Source organism: Macaca nemestrina, chromosome 9 (assembly GCF_043159975.1).
Source record: "Macaca nemestrina isolate mMacNem1 chromosome 9, mMacNem.hap1, whole genome shotgun sequence".
Lineage (NCBI taxonomy): Eukaryota > Metazoa > Chordata > Mammalia > Primates > Cercopithecidae > Macaca > Macaca nemestrina.
In genome coordinates, this window is record NC_092133.1 from 59382094 (window position 1) to 59398074 (window position 15981).

General features: G+C 37.8%; 1 protein-coding gene across 5 annotated transcripts in view; it reads right to left on the bottom strand.

The window, feature by feature from the left end:
* The window catches only part of LOC105466156 (jumonji domain containing 1C), a 310861-nt gene that overhangs the window by 83085 nt on the left and 211795 nt on the right, over positions 1–15981 (bottom strand). The window lies entirely within an intron of this gene.

Consider the following 15981-nt stretch of genomic DNA (forward strand, 5'->3'; position numbering starts at 1 on the left):
CAAGTGATCCTCCTGCTTTGGCTCCTAAACTGGTAGGATTACAGGCTTGAGCCACTGCACCAAGCCAAACAAATGTTTAAATATAAATATAGATAAGTACATGTATTTATAGATAAGACAAAATGAGGAAAAGATACCTTGGAAGTGATCAAGACTAATAAAAACAAATCAGCAGTTCAACACTCATTTATAGTCCTGGTAGTGGGTATCACTAATTAACTGCACACTCTTAGCCAGGGTAGAGCCTCACAATGCTTCCCAACACTAACATGCCAAGCAGATACTACCAACTGATGTAAATTTTCCTGACTGATATCTATGCAACAAATATTAAGAAAAATTCTTAACACAAGGTTTTGTCAAACACTGGAAGGAACTGTTAATATGTGATGGAACTTAATGACCTTGAAAAATGATGGATGTGAGATGAGAGAAACAGGTTAAAAACTCATCCTTTGGAGGTGGGTTAAGTATGATGTTTTTGCTTTTATTTTTGTTTTTAAGGGAGAGGATCTCACTCCGTTACCCTGGCTTGAGTGCAGTGGCATAATCATAGCTCACTGCAGCCTCCATCTCCTGGGCTCAAGCAATCCTCCCACCTCAGCCTCCCGAGTATCTGGGACTACAGGTGCATGCCACCACGTGTGGCTAGATTTTCATTTTTATTTGTAGAGACAGGGATGTCGCTATGTTGCCCAGGCTAGTATCGAACTCATAGCCTCAAGTGATCCTCCTGTCTCAGCCTCCCAAAGCACTGGGATTACAAGCATAAGGCATCATAACCAGCCTAGGCATGAGCCACCACAACTAGCCTAGGTACTGCATTTTTGAAGTTCACATACTGGATGTTCTGGGCCTTTTAGCTCGAAGACTTTACAGATACAAAGAGATCTCATATATCTAGTTGTTGATTCATCCTTGTTATACAGAATTCAACATTTACAAAAATGGCTATTCCATAAATGGCAAATGGGAAAAGGGCTGCCAACTGGGAATTAGTTCCATATATCGTACTGAACTCTCAGGCAAAGAGTATCTGAAAAAGCATTGGGTATTTTTGTTGTTATTGTGAATTTTTACTGTGCCTTGCATTTATTTTAAAAAATCCCTTATTACTTTACATAACTGACAGATACATTGGAATATATCACTATTCCTATTTAAGTGCAAATGTGACAGAAAGATTCCTCATTTATAATTAACAATTTTTATTAAATAACTAGGTCTAGACAGCTAAGAATACTTTAGTGAAGCAATTTGAAGAAGCAATGAGAATAATTTGATCTGGAATTAGACTGGATTGAAAGGCGATTGTGGACAGCCAGGAGAAAACACCATAGTATCTCAAGACTCAGGAGGAAGCAGAACTATTATTATAACCATTCAGAAAGGAAAGACAGATACTATACTTTCTCATATTTAGGATGCTGAAAGCACCTGGTATGCCACATAAATACTTTGCTGTCTGTTGCCCACTTCTCGGTCAACTTGGCAAGACTGTTTTAAAGACTTCCACTTGGGTGGCTGAGGTGGGTGGACTGCAAAGTCAGGAGTTCAAGACCAGCCAGACCAGCCTGGCCAAACATGGTAAAACCCCACCTCTACTAAAAATACAAAAATTAGCCGGGCGTGGTGGTGTGCACCTGTAATCCCAACTACACAGGAGGCTGAAGCAGAAGAATTGTTTGAACCCAGGAGGTGGAGGTTGCAGTGAGCCAAGATCGTGCCGCTGCACTCCAGCCTGGGTAACAGAGCAAGACTTCATCTCGAAGAAAATAAATAAAGGTTCCCACTTTCCCTGTTGTCTTAATCTATATCTATCCCAATGGCTCTAAATAAAGGCTGAAAGGGGATGGGAAATGGTTCAGGGATATCCATTAATGACTGGAAGAACGTGCCAAAGGCATTTTATTTGCTAAGTCAGAGGTACAAATTCCCACCATGCTACAATGCATGACAAAACTAAGAATCAAATATGAATAGCAGCCATGATTTAATTTTAAGTGTCAACTTGACTAGGATATGTTGCCCAGTGTTCTGGTCAAACATCATTCTAGATGTGGCTCTGGAAGTATTTTTAGATGTCATTACCATTGAAACCAGCAGACTCTGAGTAAAGTAGATTACCCCTAACACATGGATAGGTTTAATCCAATCAGTTGAAGGCCTTAAGAAAAAAGACTGAGGTCTCTCAAGGAAAAATGGATTCTGCCTTCCTACTGCCTTTCAGACTCAAGACTGCAGCATCAAGTCTTGCCTGAACTACTGGCCTGCTGGTCTACCATGTGGAATTTGGACTTGTTAGCCCCCACAATTCCAAGAGCCAATCAATAAAAATCTCCTCTTTCTCAATTTCTATACACAAACATATATACAAGCCCACTTGCCACACCCCATACTGGTTCTGTATGAGGAGAACCCTAACACAGCACTCTACTGAGAAACACTACTATAGAACCATAGTCTTCTGAGAAATAAAAACAGGCAACCATAAGATATTCCCCCATCAGCTGATTCTATACTGCAAAATACTATGCATACAGCTCGATTTCAGAACTTCTGGCATGTTGCTGTAATTAAATTTATGATCTGAAAGAGAATTAAGTATTTTATCTGTCTTTGAGTTCACATTTAGAGCAAAGTGACTGGCACATAGCAATAAATGAATGACGATGTTATAGTTCAGCAATCACAGGATCTTCTTTTTCCTCGAATCTTAAAAACATACTTTCCCTACAAGGGAGATCTTATGCCTAATAATTTACAAGGCAGGAGTTATACTCAAGACATTGATCTTGTATTTCAGTAAATTTCACCAAAACAGAATAGTACACTTTAATGATTTATCTTAGGGTGAGCAATCATTTGAACAAATTATTCAGCTGTAGAAAAGTGGGGAAAAGAGAAAAAGGGACCAGAAGTAATCAAAACAGTGTGATATCTGCATGAGGACAGATATATAGACCAAGGGAACAGAATAGAGAGCACAGAAACAAACTGTTACACAAATGGTCAACAGATTTCAAGGGTGGGAAGAGCACTCTATGTGGAAAGGACAACTTTTCAAAAAGTGGTGCTGGGGAAACTGGACTCTTATATTATACTTTTTTTTTTTTTTTTTTTTTTTTTTAAAGACGAAGTCTTGCTCTGTCGCCTAGGCTGCAGTGCAGTGGCACGATCTCGGCTCACTGCAACCTCTGCCTCCCAGGTTCAAGCGATTCTCCTGCCTCAGACTCTCGAGTAGCTGGGATTACAGGTGCCCGCCACCACGCCCAGCTAACTTTTTTGTATTTTTAGTAGAGACGGGGTTTCACCGTGTTGGCTAGGCTGGTTTCGAACTCCTGAACTCAGATGATCCACCCACCTCAGCCTCCCCAAGTGCTGGGATTATAGGCGTGAGCCACCGCGCCCAACCTCATTTTTAAAAAATACAGTGTAATACTGTGCCAGGCACGGTGGCTCATGCCTGTAATCTCAGCACTTTGAGAGGCTGAGGTGGGCGGATCACCTGAGGTCAGGAGTTCGAGACCAGCCTGGCCAACACAGTGAAACCTGGTCTCTACTAAAATTAGCTGGGCATGGTGGCGGGCGCCTGTAATTCCAGCTACTCAGGAGTCTGAGGCAGGAGAATCATTTGAATCCGGGAGGCGGAGGTTGCAGTGAGCTGAGACTGTGCCACTGCACTGCAGCCTGGGTGACAGAGCAAGATTTCATCTCAAAAAGCAAAACAAAATAAAACGCCAAAATGGATCAAAGGTCTAAAACAAAATGCAAAAACTATAAAACTGAGAAAACACACACACACACACACACACACACACACACACACACACACACACGGGAAAATCTTCATGACACTGGATTTGGCTGTAAATTCTTGGATATAATACCAAAATCACAGACAACCAAGGCAGATAAATTAGACTTGATATAAAAACCAATTGTATGTTAAAGAACACTATGAAAAGAGAGACAAGGACCACCCACAGAATGGGAGAAAATACTTCCAAAGCATATTCCTGGTAAAGGATTGAAATCCAGAATATATAAAGAACTCCAACTCACCAACAAAAAATCCCCAACCAAATGATAAAATGCGAAAAGGACTTGAATGGACATTTCTCCAAAGATATATTTATAACCAAAAAGCACATAAAAAGATGCTCAACATTACTAACCATTAGGGAAATGCAAATCAAAACCACAAAGAGATACCACTTTACGCCCATTAGCATGGCTATTATCAAGAAAATAAGAAATAACAAGTATTGGTGCAGCCGTGGAAGACACTGGAACCCCTGTGTGGTGTTGGTGGGAACAAAAGATGGTTTTCCACTGTGGAAAAGTTTGGCTGTTCCTCAAAAAACTAAATATGGAATTACTGTATGACCCAGCAATCTACTCCTAGGTATGTAACCAAAACAACGGAAAGGAAGAACTCAGATAATTGTACACCACTGTTTATAGCAGCATTATTCACACAATAGTCAAAGGTTGGAAAGAACCCAAATATTCATCTACAGAGGAATGGATTAAAACATGTGGTTTATACATACAATGGAATATTATTCTGCCATAAAAAATTCTAACACATGCTACAACACAGATAAAACCTCAAGACATTATGGTGAGACAAGCCAGTTACAAAAGGATGAACATTACATGATTCCACTTCTGTGCGGTGCCTAAAATAGGCAAATTCACAGACAAAGTAAAACAGAAGGTTTACCAGGGATTAAGGGAAGGCACAATTGGGAAGTGAGAAGTTACTGTTTAATGAATACAGAGTTTCTGTTTAGGATGATGAAAAAGTTCTGGAAATGGATAGTGGTAATCATTGCACAAAATTGTGAATGCACTTAATGCCACTGAATTGTAAACTTATATGGTTAAAATTTTAATTTTCACTGTTGATTTCTTTTTAACAAATGCTCATTATTCCTCTACTCAATGAGGGTGAGACCAGTCAATGGCTGACCTAACTAAATATGGTTAAAAAGGTTCCCTATCTAGTCACCACTCTGACATTCCAGGAAGATGGTATGGTTAGGGTTTATGTAAATAACCCATTCAACAGGCATTCTGCTTATTCCTTTGACTTCATGTATTTAACCAACCTTGCTGTCCTAGTGGCTTAGCTAATTTATATTCATCCTCATGTAACTCATGGGTCACCTACTCTAATTCTAACAATACCTCCACATCTCTCCTACAACCAGAATGAATTCCTTATTCCTCCCTGGTCTCTTCTACTTACTACATTTTGCTTATATTTATGTTTCTTTTTCCATGTGTGTTTCCCCCATTAGATTCTAGGTTCTTTGAAGGTATTTGTAGTTCTGAATATAACACAGCTGTCCCTTAAATATATGAATTAATGACCCTCAATCCAGATTATTTACTAAGGACCAGTACTGTTTTGTTTTTAGTCTGAAACCCAGAAAGACTTGAATTTTAGAGACAACTATTTTGGCAAGAGACTAAGGGCTTCATTTTAAAGTATTTTATTTTTGAATTTTAGCTTTGAGCAAATCCAGGTATTCAGAATACCCATATGCACAACCAAAAAACAAAACAAAACAAAACAAAAAACAACAACAACAAAAAAAACAAAAAACAAAAACTAGACAGCTGAAAAAAAACCACAGACTAGAAAACATTTTAATATGGATTGTCTGCCGAAGGAACAAATGAATCTGAAAATAATGCACAGATTCGTAGTGTAGTGTGATGCCACTGTATGCAAAATCTAGGGGAAGTTGTACAGGCAATAAAATTCAGGAAAAACTTAGTCTTTTATTTAGGAAAGATACTAACTATAAGAATAATAAAATGCCACACGAAAGAGAATGATATGTAAATAGGAGACACTTCCCACTGGATGGCTCACAAAGGCAGGCAGTGTAACAGAAATAATATCTTATAATCTAAAACTTTGAGTTCAAGTTTTTTTTCTTTCTTCTTTTTCTTTTTTCTTTTTTTTTTTTTTTTTAAAACAAGAGTCTTAACTTTGTCACCCAGGCTAGGCTGCAATGGCAGGATCTCAGCTCATTGCAGCCTTGACCTCCCGGGCTCAAGCAATCCTCTCATCCCTGCCTCCTAAGTAGTTGGGACTACAGGTGCCCAGCAAAAGTTTTTTCTATTTGTTTTTTGTTTTGTTTTGTTTTTGGTACTGGTAGAGACGGAGTTTTGCCACGCTGCTCAGGTTGGTCTCAAGCTCCTGAGCTCAAGTGATCCACCTGCCTGAGCCTCCCAAAGTGCTGAGATTACAGGTGTGTGCCACTATGCTGCACAGCTCCCCTCTTTTTTCATGAGATACGGTCTCCCTCTGTCACCGAGGCTCAAGTGCAGTGGTAAGATCATGGCTCACTGCAGCCTAAACCTCCTGGGCTCAGGCGATCCTCCTGCCTTAGCCTCCCCAGTAGCTGGGACTACACAGGTGCACTACCATGCCCAGCTAATTTTATTTTGTTGTAGACAGGGGTTCTCCCATGTTACCCAGTCTCAAATTCCTGGGCTCAAGCAATCCTCCCACCCCGACCTCCCAAAGTGCTAGGATTACAGGTGTGAGCCACCACACCCAACCCAGGTTCTTTTCTGACTATCACAAGCTGTGTGAACCTAGATGCCAAGTCACAGCTGAGCTAAACCTCACTTTCTCCGCCTACCATAGAAAATTACTACCACATATTCTCTTCCTTATATTTATTTCTTCTTTTCAACGTTTCATTCCCCTATGCCATCTGTAATTTTAGTAGAAAACATAAATATTAGATCTAAAAGGTCTTGTAAAGGAGCGAGGACAGGTAGGTGAATTGATACTGACACACATAAGTCAAATGAAAACTAGTGTTATGAGAAGCAATACCTATGAGTTAGGAGAATAAACCCGTCAAAAAAAGGAGATTCCGGGGCGGGGAGAAAAGGGAATATGTGACTTGAGTTCCCGACTTTCTAGTTCCCATTTCCAGTCTGAGTAAAGTTCAGCTGTAGTTTCTTGCTGTGGATGTACCATGACAGTGCCTGCTGTATCATCACAATAATCACACCCTTTTAAAATTTAGTCTACTTTACATAGTTTCTATTTTGCTTCCTTCTCATTTGTAAGTTAGACTTCTCAAAGAGTTGAGTGGATTAATAAATTAATATGTATCCTGAAAGCATTACACAAAATAATACAATCATTTTCTTCATAAAGCTAACATCAGAAATAAAATAATGCACATGAAAATATTTTGGGAATTATCAAATTCCCAAAATTAAATTCTAATCCTAATAAAATATTACTATTATACTGAGGAACAAAACTGAGATTTTAAATATGACCATGTTTCAGTAAGATTATGCAATTAAGAAAAAGAATAAATCAATCCTATGATCTTATTTTGATTGGAAAAAAGAAACAAGAAAATCTTTCTCAATGGCAACTAGTGATGGCTTAGAGTCTACAAGCATAATTTCACATACTTTAAATTCATAGCAGCAGCTATGAAAATTTAAAAGGAGACTGGCAGATTTTTCAGCATATGATCACAGCAGATTTCGGACCGGGAAAGAACTACTGCCGTGACTTATAAATGTTTTTAATCTGAATATTGCAGAATAGCTCATGCTTGGGCCAAATTTCAGTCAAAATAACATGTTCCCGAACTCTGAGGATACATTTTCAACACATCAAGTTTTGCAACCAATTTTTACAAATGAAGAGCTCCTTTTTAAAATAGCAACAGATATGTACTGGGGTAATTTATGGGACCTTAATAAGCATGTTTCATTACTATTTTTGAAATCACAGCTATATAAAATAATATAGGTAGGTAATGGAATATTTAAATAGAATACAGAGCAAAATTACTGAATATTAAAACATGATAAAGCAACTTTATATTAAAAATAATTTTTAAAAAACAAGGAAGTATATTCACTCTGCTTTAGCTGCTGGTTCCTCTTTTCTTGTTGTCCATCCTACTATCGAGGCTTCAGCTTAGTTCTACTACTGCAAGCTGTCACTTTTGACTTGAAATGGAATAAAGCCAAATATTACAAAATAGCTGTTTCCTGTTCTGGCCTCATCTCCTAGACCACCCCCAGGCTATGCCTGCCCATGGATGCTCATCCTACCAAGTCAATGATCTACCAGTAGTCAGTTAACAGTTATGTATTTTTAATACTTTCAGCACAGTATATATGCTACAATTGTTCTCATTTTACGTCAACAAGGCACCTCTAAATTTTAATCAAATGTTAAAATGAAGGCAAAGTACAACGGAAAAGGGAGATGCATATGAAAACTCATGGAGTAACTAGGAACGTGTTCGACGCCTGTCAAAATATAATCCAGAAACAGATATAGAAAAAGAGTAGCCAGGCGCAGTGGCTCACACCTATAATCCCAACACGTTGGGAGGCCGAGGTGGGAGGATTACTTGAGGTTAGGAGTTTGAGACCATCCTAGCCAACATTGGTGAAACCCTGTCTCTACTAAAAATACAAAAAATTAGCCGGGCGTGGTGGCTCGCACCTGTAGTTCCAGCTACTGAGGAGGCTGATGTGGGAGAATCACTTGAACCAAGGAGATGGAGGTTACAGTGAGCCGAGATCACTCCAGCCTGGGTGACAGAGTGAGACTTCATCTCAAAAAAAAAAAAAAAAAAAAAAAAGAAGAGAGTAGCAAGTGCTGAGTAAGTACTATTAATCCAAATGATCCTGGTTTTCCAGTTCTGCAGAATATTTGATTTGCATCTGGCACCCTAACTGAAAAGTTCTTTTAAGATAAACATAGCTTTAGTTGAATGACTCTTATCCTAAAGACTAAAATAATTAGGGCTTGATTCGTTTAATGTTGACCAGTTGACCAGAAAAGGCTGGTTTTTCACCTTCAACAAGTTCACAGACGTAGTGTACTCACTGCTATAAAGGTCATTTAGTCTAACTCTTTTATCTAATGCTTAGAGGACTTCCAGACCTTAGTATTATAGCTACGAAGTGTCTTCCCAGAGCCAAACAAAAAAAAAAAAAGAATTTTGTACCTTATTGAATATCACTTCTACTTTCTGAGACAAAAATAACTATCAGCCACAAGTAGAGTAAATGACTTTCCCTTTGGAAAAAAGGTAAGGGTGTGCTGTAAAGGATAACACCACAATATAGTTTTGCACTCATCTTTTCTAATGTCATTTTCTTAAAATAATAGTTTAAGAAGTCACAATGAAATCTTACCTACTTATTCTTCATAAAAAGGGGGAGAAGAAAAAAACACTACTACAAAAACATGTTCTATTATACACTGTCTATGGGTTATACTGAGAGTTGAAAAAGTTTGTTTAGCACCAGCTGGAGAAAAAAATGCTAAGAGTTCCAGGGAAGACTACTAAGAAAGATTGTTAAAAGTAAGCAGCAGATGGTGGCAAAGAAATAGTCAATGAGCGTGTGAATGGTAGGAAGAAAAAGGAGTTTCAAATATCCACCAAAAGGGTTTAAGATACCATTTATGAAAAGGGAATTTACAATATGTCTCTTATTGAGCAGTTTCTGTATTATAAACTCCTTAATGTATCATTTCATTTAATCTTCCTAACAACCCTGAGGTAGACAGTATTTATAGTTGAGAAAACCATTTATTCACAGCATTGAGACTTTCCCAATGTCAAATAGCTAGCAAATGGTAAAGCTAAGATTTGAAACTAAGTTTGCTTAAACTGATGTCAAAATTCATGCTCTTAACCATTATGCTATAATGAATCTCTAAAACGAAAGGCTCTAGTAAAGACCCAATCAATTAGCTGCTTCTGATATTTACAATAACCAACATGCCATTGTTACACAGATAATTTTGTTACTCTCCTGAGAACTATGCTTAGTGATCTTTTTCCTCTTTTATCTGACCCCACACCATGTGTATCCAGCATTAATTCTATTCATAAACTCTCTTCTTTAGCTAGGCTGACATTCTCCTGTCCCCTAAAATGCCTCCTCATCATTCATTATGCTGTTCCTCCTGGCAAATGTCTGGATTACCATTACCACTGCCACCACCAACCACCCCACCACCTCATCCTTTCACTTCCATCTCCATTCAGTCCTCATCCTTTCACTTCCATCTCCATTCAAGTGAAGCCCATTAAGTTTTATCTCTTTCATGAGACTTCTTTAACCACTTCAGTCTCTATTGACTTCTCCTATCTTTGTATTTCTGAAGTTTTTACTTCAGGCTCCTTAAATTCAGTCTACTTCAAGGAAATCATTTTTTATGTCATTTCTTATCATAGATGAAAAACTCCTTGAAAATAAAATAAAGATTATTACTCACAATACTTTTATCAACTTTTAAAAAGCATTAAGCAACTAGCAGGAAGCCATGAAACTGGTAAAAAGTAATGCTAGAGCAGTGACATGATACCAGGAAAATAACAAATCTGAAAGGAACTGTAGGACAAAAATAATTACGTAAGTATACTAATAAATGCTGTACCAGGTCAAATTTCCATTCACACTATAGAAATGTTACAGTTTTAAAACAATCTAAAGTGATGTGTCTGTACTATAAGCTGAAGTGAAGGTAAAGTTTGAAAAAGCAAGTCCCTTCTCCACCATACAAAGCAACTGTAACAGGAAGTTCTGTTTACTTTTTTCTGTAAACTATTAGCAATATCATATTACCCTGAGAAATAAATCTGCTTATAAACAAATCTCTATCAACAAGATTTCAAACTTTGTCAGTGGACCACTTATGTCAAATATTTAATTCAAAGAAGTATAACATTTGCCTAGTAATAACCAAACAACGTATTAAACTGTTCACCTTGGCTGACTAATGGCTAAAATTTCACCTTGCTTGCATTATTTCACCCTGGTTGTGAAGCAATTCCAAATGCCATAGGACAATAACACAAATTTAGGAGAAAAAAAAATACATGTCTCTGGTACACTCTACTTCCTAAACTACTGCTAACTTATCCTAGGCAACTGTTCGAGCTATTTTTAGTAAAACAGATGTGCTGAGCAACAATTACCTTAAAACCACAGCCAAATAAATTTATATGATCAATGATGAAAGAATTATCGGTTAAAATGGACTCAAACTGGAAAAACTACTTTATCATTGAAAGACTACAGAAATAGATAAACAATCTGGCACAGTCCAGACACATTCACTAGACAATGTATGACTCTTCTCTCGTTAAGTCTTTAAGCAATCTTTAGTCTAGGTACTAAGAAAATACTCAGGTTTGTTTTACCCATTCCCTTCAACCAGCACTTCACAGCACAACAGTACTGTATCTAGTATTTAGTAAAGTACTGTAGTTCAATGTCTACACTCTACAATGAGAGAACAGTAGTATTAATAGTCTTATCTCTAAACTTTATCAGCTCATTATGATATAGAACTCTTTTTTTTTTTTGAGACAGAGTTTTGCTCTTACTGCCCAGGCTGTAGCGCAATGGTGTGATCTCAGCTCACTGCAACCTCCGCCTCCTGGGTTCAAGTGATTCTCTTGCCTTAGCCTCCCGAGTAGATGGGATACAGAGCTTCTAATGGAATCGTTCCTTCAGGTCTAGGATTTATGATTCTACCTTATTTTAGGGAAAACATCTCATTACTACAATGAATTTTAATATACTGTAAGATAAACATGGGGTGTAATTTTGAACAAGCACATTCTGCATCAAATCTCTAATGGTTTTAACTAGTGACCTTTGTTTTATTTCTTTATTACATTTAAAAGCAAAGAGGATTGTGATGCCTAAAAATACTGGACTAACAAGCTAGACCAAGCCAGGTTAGCTGGAATGAATATGTACAAATTTCAGGTAAGAAATAGTCTCTTCCGGCCGGGCGCGGTGGCTCAAGCCTGTAATCCCAGCACTTTGGGAGGCCGAGACGGGCGGATCACGAGTTCAGGAGATCGAGACCATCCTGGCTAACACGGTGAAACCCCGTCTCTACTAAAATACAAAAAAAATTAGCCAGGCGAGGTGGTGGGCGCCTGTACTCCCAGCTACTCGGGAGGCTGAGGCAGGAGAATGGCATGAACCTGGGAGGTGGGGCTTGCAGTGAGCTGAGATCCGGCCACTGCACTCCAGCCTGGGCAACAGAGCCAGACTCCGTCTCAAAAAAAAAAAAAAAAAAAAGAAAAGAAATAGTCTCTTCCACATCCTCTATGAAGCAACCCCAACTTGAAAACTGTAGGTGTGTGCATGGCCAGTAGCCAAAATCCATGATAAAATGATTTCAAAATCATGCTAAAAGTTAAATATTCCATTTCATTATCATAATTTTTATGTGAATGTGACCAAAACTGTTACGGAAATTTAATGGAAAGTTTTTTTGAACTTCTATAATCATGCTCCAAAGTAAAGGAAAAATACCACAGCAATTATAGTAACAACAACAAAAACTTTTTTTTTTTTTTGAGATGGAGTCTCGCTGTTGCCCAGGCTAGAGTGCCGTGGTGCAATATCAGCTCACTGCAACCTCTGCCTCCCAGGTTCAAGTGATTCTCCTGCCTCAGCCTTTCAAGTAGCTGGGATTACAGGCACCTGCCACCACGCCCGGTTAATCTTTTTTTTTTTGTATTTTTAGTAGAGACGGGATTTCACCATGTTGGCCAGGGTGGTCTCGAACCCCCAACCTCGTGATCCACCCGCCTCGGCTTCTCAAAGTGCTGGGATTATAGGCGTGAGCCACCATGTCCGGACTCACAAAAAACTATTAAAAGTATCTTTAAGAAGCAATAATTTATTTTCTGTTCCTTCTCCCCAGCCAGCTAAAAGACACAGTAGAATCTGCAGATTTCCCCACTACTTCCTCTCCCTTTTCCCTTCCCCCTCTACTTCAAAGAAAGTTAAGTGTAGCCAGGCATGATCAGGAAACCTAAAAGGAGGAAGTAGAATCTTATCTGTGTGCACAGGGAAGGAGAAAGACACTTAACAATATCAGGGTATGTTGCTTCAGTGGCCTAATTAATATATATCCATTACACTGTCTGAAAATGTTGGTTCAATTTCTCCTTTTAGTCATGTTTCTTTCCAAAATACTAAAAACTGTAATGATTGCATCCTGAAATAGCCAACTAAATGTCACCTAAAAAGCTGACCAGTGCCGGGCGCAGTGGCTCACAACCATATTCCCAGTATTTTTGGAGGCCGAGGTGGGGTGGATCACCTGAGGTCAGGAGTTCAAGACCAGCCTGGTCAACATGGCAAATCCCCGTCTCTACTGAAAATACAAAAATTAGCCGGGGGTGGTGGTGCACACCTGTAATCCCAGTTATTCAGGAGGTTGAGGCAGGAAGAATCTCTTGAAACCAGGAGGCGGATGTTGTGGTGAGCTGAGATTGCACCACAACACTCCAGCCTGAGTGACAGAGTGAAACCCTGTCTCCAAAAAAAAAAAAGACTGACCAGGTTAACTAACTTAATACTTGCTATCTGATATTCAATACATTCAAATCATTCAGAGAAAAGAGTAGGATTCAAACCAATGACTTAAAAGTGAAAGGACTTGTATTAATCCTGACTCATCTGTTTCCTAACCACTACCTCAGTTTATCATTTTGATTTAACGAAGAATAAGGCTGTGCAACTTGTAAAGGAAACTAAAGAAAAACATACTACTACAGAATAAAATGCTGAGAAATGAAGGAGAAAGGTGGTAGATTGGGAATTCCCACTGAAAACATTTAATTAGATTCACAACAAAGCATCATTTGTGGAAAGTTTAAAAACTTACATGTACCTACTACTCTAGACTAAAAAACAATATACACAAAGGCCATTTCCAAAGAGAATTTTCCCCCACCTACTTAAAAAGTTTATAAAGGATAATTAGCATCCATATTCAAAAGAAATTGCCTCATGAAATTTTAAAAAGTGAGAAAGAAATAAGCTCAATTAAAAAGCTTATTCAAGTGTACCCAAACTCCCTTTGACTAACAGAGGGTTACCCTAAGGTTGAGATAAGTCAAGGCACTATTTACAAAATTTATGCCAGTAACAGCTGCCATTTTAAGAAGCTAAGGAATTTAATGTACTGCTTGGACAACTGGTTATAAAATAATCAATCTGGTAATACCGCCACTCTAATTACACAAACTCTAATTTTTTTCTTCTTTCTAGAACATTTCTGTATTTCACAAGATTTATTTAAATAAATAAATTTAACTATCTTAGGTATCTGTAGTAAATTTTCATTCAAAATAAGAGAAATGTCTATCATTTACACATGGGAGAAAATATTTTTATATTTATAACCTGATCTTATTAAAAAATCCTAACTATAAAAAATATGCATAGAAAAGCTCTGCTATAAACCAACACTTAGTCTAAAATTCGTAAGAAATTCTAAAACTACGGTATGCTAGATCTTAAATCAAATGCTCTCATGGTAATTCCTCCCGATTTCTTCGAACTCAGAATTCACGTTTTTCAGAAACACAATGGTTAAAATGTCAAGTCAATCACTTCACTTCTGGAAGATACGGCATCCTTCTAGGCCAGAGGGTGACTTAGTATATATACTAGCAGAGCAGATTAAATAGCTTACTAACAGAGACAATCATACAATTCACCAAACCACGTAAGACTTTAGCTCTTATGCCTCTGAAACTGTTTTTAAAAAAGTTAGGGTACCCCCCCACCCTCCCCCTAGCATATTCTTTCAATCATTATAATTTTCAAAAACATGTCGAGTTTTAGGCCACCTGGCAAGAGTTTATTTTTAAAAGTAATTTCTACATAACAATTTCACTTCTCTAAACCAAATCCAAGCTGAGACTTGGTTCCAAAAGTGCTAATAATACAACCACAGAATTAAAACATTAAGACTTGGAAGGTTCCTTTGATTTCACCTAGATTCACCTACTCTAACTCCCTCTAACTGACTGGGGGAAATGAAATGATAAGGTCTGTAGTAAACTAAATGGTATTCACAATTAACAAAATAAAACCCCAGGGAAAAGCTCCAACACCTCCACTATTAAACTGTGATTTGCTATGAAGCAAATATTATAAACAAAGAACAAAAGCTAACAATACAAAAAAAACTAGGTCCTTTAAAGAAATAAGAAAAATCAAATGGAAAGACAAGAGCATATCTATATAGACTTCAAGACATGAAATAATGTTTACACTAAATGAACTATCATCTCATTTTGGTAGACCTAATAGAACTATTCTAATTCCCTAAGTATTACAACTCCATGCACAACAAATCACCCCTCATTAACACAAGCTCTTGTTCGCTCCATGGAAATAATAGCTCTACATTTTATTTTTGAAAAACAGTAACAAGTCTGAAATAAAATAGTATTAACTTTTTACTTCATTAGAAAAAATTTAAACCGGTTCACTCATCCTTTCTATGCAATTACTGTAGTATTTTAAAACATCTGAGTAAAAAGAAACTTATAATATATACATTTAATTCAACCTAAAATCTAAATAAACAAATGAAGGCCAGGTGTGGTGGCTCACGCCTGTAATCTCAGTACTTTGGGAGGCCGAGGCAGGCAGATCACTTGAGGTCAGGAGTTCGAGACCAGTCTGGCCAACATTGTGAAACCTTGTCTCTATTAAAAATACAAAAATTATCTGGGCGTGGTGGTGTGCGCCTGTCATCTCAGCTGCTCTGGAGGCTGAGGCAGGAGAATTGCTTGAACCCAGGAGGTAGAGGTTGCAGTGAACTAAGAATGTGCCACTGCACTCCATCCTGGGTTGTGAGACTCCATCTCGAAAAAAAAAATATATATATATATACACACACACACACACACACAGACACACACACAGACACACACACACACACACACACACAAACCCTTCTGTTTTACTTATACCTGAAAAAATTAACTGACAATTTCAACAATCTTAAAAAATATTTAGCTTAATACTTTTGATGAGTTTCTTCACATAATTAAAATCTAATAGTCAACTGGAAAATGTTTCCCTAATTAAATGTATTTGTATTTAAATTGCAGTAAT